Below are 8,084 nucleotides of genomic sequence, written 5' to 3'. Positions count from 1 at the left end.
TAGCTCGACTAATCAAAGATCGATACAACGGTATTTGACAGTTTAAAAGAAATACAGAAATCGATTGAAAATTATAGGCTGTTTAATTCTGCTGAGTTAGTTTAGTTTTACGCCAAATTCAGCAATATCGATGGCGACGATCTGTGCATAATCGAGTCTGGAGCAAGCAATCCAGTGATGAACAGCATCGATCTACGCAACTGGGATACGATGACATGTGTCAACCAAGTCTGAGAGCCTGGCCACCCGGTCCTGTTAGTTGACTCTTACGACAAGCATTGGTAACTATAATAAATTCTGATCCAGTTCCATTGAACAAAGAAAGGTGAGACATTTCGCTCGTGCCTACATCGCTGATGTTGTAATTGTGATAAGAATAATCATCTACATCTAAAACTAATTGTGTTATATTCATAAAGTAATAACAATGAAATAATGCAATAACCTGCAGAAAATTGGCAAAACAAGTGTCAGCGTGGTTCTGTGGCACATTGAGATCGTCACTCATGAACATACCGCTTTGTCAGGTGAATCATCGATGAGAGAGAATCATGAGGAAAACTTGTTATCCGCTTCAACATAACCATACAAAGCTAATTGTATGATTGGGTACAGACATGCTACACATTCCGTACAAACATCCTACACATTTCGTACAGACATCCTATACATCCAGTACAGACACTATACATCCAGTACAGACACTATACATCCGGTACAGGCTTCCTATACATCCGATACAGATATCGTACACATCCGGCACAGATATCCTATAGATCCGTATCAAACTACCTGTATATCCGGTAGACATCCTGTACATCCGGTACAGACATCCTATACATTCTGTACAGACACTCTATACATCAGGTACAGACACTATACATCCGGTACAGGCTTCCTATACATCCGATACAGATATCGTATACATCCGGCACAGATATCCTATAGATCCGTATCAAACTACCTGTATATCCGGTAGACATCCTGTACATCCGGTACAGACATCCTATACATTCTGTACAGACACTCTATACATCCAGTACAGACACTATACATCCGGTACAGGCTTCCTATACATCCGATACAGATATCGTATACATCCGGCACAGATATCCTATAGATCCGTATCAAACTACCTGTATATCCGGTAGACATCCTGTACATCCGGTACAGACATCCTATACATTCTGTACAGACACTCTATACATCAGGTACAGACACCCTATACATTGGGAAGGCATCCTATACACCCGGTTCAGAAATCATGTACATCCAGTACAGAGATCCTACACGTTCCGTACAGGCATCCTATACATCCGGCACAAACATCCCATACATCCGGTACAACCAACCAATACATTCACGGCATACACCCTGTACTTCCGGTATACAGACATCCTTGACATCCGGTTCAGACCACTGGATTCCATACAGTCATCCTATTCATCCCCTACAGACATCCTATAAAATAGGCACAGATATAGTCCCTTGATGCTGCAAGATACCCAATACAAGGAGTGCAGTCATCGGGCCACAATTCCAGACTACCAAAATACATCAGATAGGCAACAACAATACACCCTGAAGGTTCCAATGCAGTCCGACATACATCTTGTCTGAAAGTGACATTACATTCAGTGCATTTATGACATTTTGCCCACCCGCATTTACACACCACGACAATCAAGTAGACTCCCATACAAGTGCGTGAGTGGGTTTGATTCTATGCTGCTTAGAGCAATAGTCCACCAATATCACGGCGGGGCACAACAGAAATGGGCCTAACACATTGTGGGGAAACGTCATGCAATCTACTACTAGACACATATTAGATGGTCCTGGGCACTAAACGCATTTGTGACAAGAGAGGCGGTACAACGAATTGGGCGAGTACACTTGGCACTACAGGTAGCTTGACGATTATGCACGTGCAATACGTGCTAACCGTGACATGAAATCAACACCGCTACTGATTAACACCCGTCTCGCTACTGTGTAACACCTGTCTCACTACTGTTTTACACTTGTCTCAATACTGTTAAACAAATTTCGATATTTATCAGACAACCTGTCTCCCTCTTGTTTCAAGTGGATCGTTCTGTGGGGTGTTCTCAAGTATGCAAATTGGGGTCATTTGTCAGCTCGTGGATCATCTTATATGTGTTTACCAGTATACATAATTAATTTTCAACTACATATTGAACGTAGTATGGCAATAAGTGACAAGTGACGGGCTGATCATCATGCAACAGGGAGACAACCTACGATCGTTATAAATGATGGTAGACTGGCATATCACTGTAGACAACGAGGAAATTAATTGTGACCTGAGGCCATACACAGGGTCAACACGTGATCTACACATGTTCCGGTTGATCTCAAGCCACCAGTGCAACGCAGGGCAGGTTCATACGGGTTCCTCACTTCTGTGACAGAGAAACGCCCATCTTTGCAGCTGCTAAGACACCAGGATTGCGTAGGATTTGAGCCCAGACAGTGTTTGAGGTATCATTCTGACTGATCAGCTCGTTGGCTGCGACGCCATTATTTTATTTACGTCTTCGAACAGATTTCGTACGGAACGATATACATATGTGGACGGGTGAGGGAGGGTAATGATGTGGGCTGTCATCTACCATGCCGGTAGGGCAAGTACAATACAGGATACCTCAGCTTTTTGCCAACAACTGATATCATCACTATTCTACAGCTTTTCATATTCACATGCTCTGCCATCGTATCGCCTAGTGACAATCAGTGGACTGTCTGGTTCAGACCTGATTTGGTTACGAACCACATCATACAGCTGCAATACCACTGAAATGTGTATATATATATACGCTCATGATACAGAGATAACTGTACAATCGAAGCTGCTTTTAGAAGAAATTTTGTGGATGTGGAAAAGGGTTTGTCGTTTCTATTTCAATCAATAGTTCGTCGGTCTGCGTGTTAGTAGCGTTCTATCAATACTATGTTTCCACTCAATGAGGTTCTATAAAAAGCCCGTTCTATTCTTAAAAACTGAATCTTACGAAAATGACTGTTGTTCGCTCCTTGCACCCGACACTCTCAACCATCTGCATGAGATAGAGAACTGTGCATTCATCATACATCTTGTCGACATTTGGCAGTTGTGTGTAACTTTAAATTGTCTATATGACAGTCAAAATATGCTTTCAGTAGAAAACATGTTTGAAAAAACTAACAAAGCCAAGTATTGTCTTTGTTCTGCTAATAAAACAGCACATTTTGTCGTACACTGGCGAAGCCTTTAACAGAGTAACGGAAAATAGTACCTTATTCTAATTTTTGAATGACACAGCTGTTATATCAAAGGGGTCTGTGTACTAATGTATACCTTTATCATTTCGAAACTAAAAATAAAAGCTGGCCAAATATTAAGAAAATTGATGTTGGAATGCCAAAGGTAACGATACGTATTTATAGAAAATGGGACACTACCTGCTTTACAATATATTTTGATTGTTCGTTCGCGAATCAAACCTTTTATAACGAAATACTGATACTGAAAGTGTAAACACTTAGGGAATTGAAGAGATGATTTCAATTTTAATTTCTCTACAGCTAAAAGGGAAGCGGTGGATGACTATGACTAAAAAAGTAACTTCATCCTTAGATTCATCTGAAATTTAATTTGACAAATGTTTCAGTGTTATTACAGAATTTCTGTCTTTACAATAAAATGTGACGAATTACTGAAATGTACGCACCTGTTTCCCTGAGTCATAGTTTGTTTTTAGTCTTTGGTGTCATGAGAGAAAAACGACGAGAAAAACGACTTTGCTATATTTATTCATATATAAACTATTCAGACACAATATACTTTGACATACATACTACTTTTCAACGTACATAATGACTTGTTTAGATTTTATATATAGGTTGGTCGTACACTTGTCTGGCATTGTTTAATAACTCAAATGCTCAAAAGAATATTACAAAATATCTAGTTATCTATACAATGTATTCATTAATATTTGGTTGATTTTATTGCCTCAGTTTAATCAGGGATAATCTTCAACAGGGATAGGTCACTAGCATGCTTTCTGTACCATTTGTACTAATTAACTTGGCTCGTTCCCAGCGCAACTTCAGCTGTGTTTAACAGATCTTCATCCAGTTTTGTTGTATCAGTGGGAATGTTACAATGAGTGAAGGAATGAATTATAGTAAGAATTAAGAGCATGAATAATACGTGAATGAATGAAAGAAATAAAGAAAAAGAATAAAAGAAAGACGTACATATGTGAATAAATGAAAGAATAAATAATACACTGCGGCCTTCCCTCCCAAAACATGTTAAAGAACGCAAAAGTATCGCGAGAACACCTGTGTTAACATCGGCTTTTAACAAAAATCTATTGTGAGACATTTTTGTTTACATTAATAATTAATTCAGATATCTTATTGCGTGTGGGGATTGGAATGGGCATTAACAAAATGTTAACTGACACTATCACACTGCCCTTAAAAACAGAAAGTGTAAAACTTTCACAAAGCGTTGTAAACATCTTACCAGTTGTGTCAAATACGAAGATCAACAAGAAAGAAAGAATGAAGTTATAGAACTGTAGCCCTCAAACATCACTAGCATCAATGACGGATCAGATCAGATCGGCGATATGTCATATTTTTCACACACCTCAAATATACCCTAACATTGTTTTTTAGATTATGAAACTATCACTGTTACTTGCAAACACATTTCACCTGATAGTATATTCCCCTCATAAGAATTAAAGGTGTATGTGAAAGATGTTTTTATCGGCACAGTTTAGTCTATCTTCGCGGTGAATCGAGAATAGAAGCCAGTGAGCTATAACATACCGACTTGAAAATTTACTACAAATCGACTGTCCTAATACTGACACTAATACCACTTATTCGACTTAAACCCATCCTCTACATGTTGGATTCCAGTTGTCACAACCCTCAGCGAATTTATTCAGCTGTTGAAAATATACCGGGCTCAATCTTAAATACTATGCTGCTGCCATATTGGCTACACTGGTTACGTAACGACCCGAGACATACGTTCAGGGGCTTTTCGATTAGTTTCTTCTTCCCCTGTATATAGTATCCCTGGTTTTACACAGAAATGAAAAGGGAGAAAAAAATCTTTTACATGGAATATACACCATACCAGTATACATTTCGACCAACGGGGCCATCTTTATAAACCAACAATTCTTAAAGAAATAAGGCGCTCTTTTTAATATCTTGTTTTCAAAATTTCTAAAAAGGGCGAAACAGTTTATTATATCATATAAAATGGGAGTTGTAATTCATAAATTTATGACTAGTTGTGACTAGAAGAAAACTTATTTTGTATTAAGTCCTGCCAATAAAGATGCCACACATTTCCTAAAGTGTACATATTTCTTCAGTAAACTTGTGATCCATTCTGCTAACGCAGGGATAATCTACAACAGGGATAGGTCACTCGCTTGGTTTCTTTACCATTTGTACTAATTAACGTGTGCCTCGTCATGCTCCAATACACACAGTGACTTGGCTCGTTCCCAGTGCAGCTTCAGTTGTGTTTAACCAGGGAGACTATATTGAGTATATACGTTATAGATTATCCCTGGTTTAACAGAACTTCAGCCAGTTTATTGTATCAGTTGGAATTTGACAATGAATGAATGAATTATAGTAAGAATTAAGAGCAAGAATTATGTGAAGGAATGAACGAAATTAAGAATAAGCATAAAAGAAAGAAGTACATATGTGAAGGAATGAAAGAATAAATGATACACCTTCCCTCCCAAAACATGTTAAAGAACGCAAAAGTATCGCGAGAACACCTGTGTTAACATCAGCTGTGCTTTTAAAAAATCTACTTTGATTTTGTTTACACTAAGAATTAATTCAGATATCTTATTGCATGTGGGGAATGGAATGGACATTAATTAAATGTTAACTGACACTGTCACATTGCCCTCAAAAATAAAGTGTAAAACTGCCACAAAGCGTTCTAAAACACCTTTCCAGTTTTGTCAAATAATAAGATCAACAAGAAAGAAAGAAGTTATGGAACTATAACCCTCAAGCATCAGCGGCGAATCAGATCAGATTGGTAATATGTCATATTTTTCTCACACCTCAAATATACCCTTACATTTTGTTTTAGATTATGGTACTATCATTATTACTTGAAAACACATTTCACCTGATAGTATATTCCCCTCATAAGAATTAAAGGTGTATGTGAAAGATGTTTTTGAAGAAATAACTAGAAACACTGAAACAACGGCGTATAGTATTTCAATGACGGATCAGAGCAGATCGGCGATATGTCATATTTTTCTCACACCTCAAATATACCCTTACATTTTGTTTTAGATTATGGTACTATCATTATTACTTGAAAACACATTTCACCTGATAGTATATTCCCCTCATAAGAATGAAAGGCGTGTGTGAAAGATGTTCTTGAAGTAATAACTAGAAACACTCAAACAACGGCGTATAGCATTTCAATGGCGAAATGTCATAGTTTTCACACACCTCAATTACAACCTACCAATGTTTAAGTCATAAAACTGTCACTATTACCTGCAAATACCTTTCAACTAAAGGTATGTTCTCCTTCTAAAAATGAAACGAATGTGTGAAAGAAGTCTTTATCGGCACAGTTTAGTCTATCTTCGAGGTGAATCGAGAATAGAAGCCAATGAGCTATAACATACCGACTTTACTACAAATCGACTGTCCTAATACTGACACTAATACCACTTATTTGACGTAAACTGAAGTGACAAAATAGTTAACCTATCTTCTACATGTTGGATTTCAGTTGTTACAACACTCAGCAAACTTAATCAGCTGTTGAAAATATACCGGGCTCAATTTTAAATACTACGCTGCCACCATATTGGCTACACTGGTTACATAACGACCCGAGACATACGTTCAGGGGCTTTCCGATGAGTTTCTTCTTCCCCTCTATATAGGTTAACGCAATGCGTTATTAATATGTAATATAAAATGAAATGGCTTTTCACTTGCCTGTTTATGTGAAATTACAATATGGAACAGAGCACTTACACTTTGTAGTTAAAGTTCATGTATGTCTAAAAGAAGTTTGGTATATGACACAAAACCTGTCAAAATAAACATATCCTATGTTTTTAAGGACCAAACGTGGATGAACTTACCACAGGTCGTGTAGTCCATATATGGTATGGTATGGTATGGTATGGTATGGTATGGTATGGTATGGTATGGTATGGTATGGTATGGTATGGTATGGTATGGTATGGTATGGTATCTAACATAAAGAGATGCCAATACTTACATTTATTGCTTGGGAATGTATGATGCATAATACACAAGTGAGCGCAGCAGAATAAAATGGTCAGTGTATACGTTTATCCATGCGGTAACATTTTACATCACAAGTAACCTGTATGCTTGATCTTCAGAGGACTTTCGTTGATTGTAGATATAGATAGATTTGTCAGGGACGTAATCAGTAAGGATGCTTGTAACTATTCGTTGTAACAAAAGCATTTGTGAATTTGTGGAGTCGTTGTCATTTTTTTTTCAATTTAGTAAAACATTGCATTGTATCAGTGTATGACATAGCGTCTGCCCGGCGGCCCGCTGCTTGCTAATTACATGGCGGGCTTACAGCTTTATTTTGTAGCCGGCCCTGTGCGCCAATACATTTTCCATGGGTGTATATTTGACCATGTCATTGACTACAGGAAATATTTCGAACATAATTTACAGTTGTGGTAACTAGATGATGTCTTTATATTTCATGATCAATCAAACTGTAACTTCCACAGATCAACCTGCCCATTTACCTAACGCTAAATGTGACTGGTCTCAAGAATTCTTTCAGCCAATGAATAATGTCGTTCTTTTCTCATGGCAGTGACACTAAATGAATCAACAGTGACCACCAAGTCATGGTGTTATTAAATTTGCTCTTGTTCATGTTTAAGTTTACCTCACTACAAGTAATTCATTAATTACTGTCTATTGACACCTTGTGTCAATTTCCTATATTTAATACAGGGCTGGTTAGTGTTACAGGGCCGGCAACATTT

The sequence above is a fragment of the Haliotis asinina genome, chromosome 14 (assembly GCF_037392515.1).
Source record: "Haliotis asinina isolate JCU_RB_2024 chromosome 14, JCU_Hal_asi_v2, whole genome shotgun sequence".
NCBI lineage: Eukaryota > Metazoa > Mollusca > Gastropoda > Lepetellida > Haliotidae > Haliotis > Haliotis asinina.
This window is presented reverse-complemented; position numbering follows the sequence as displayed.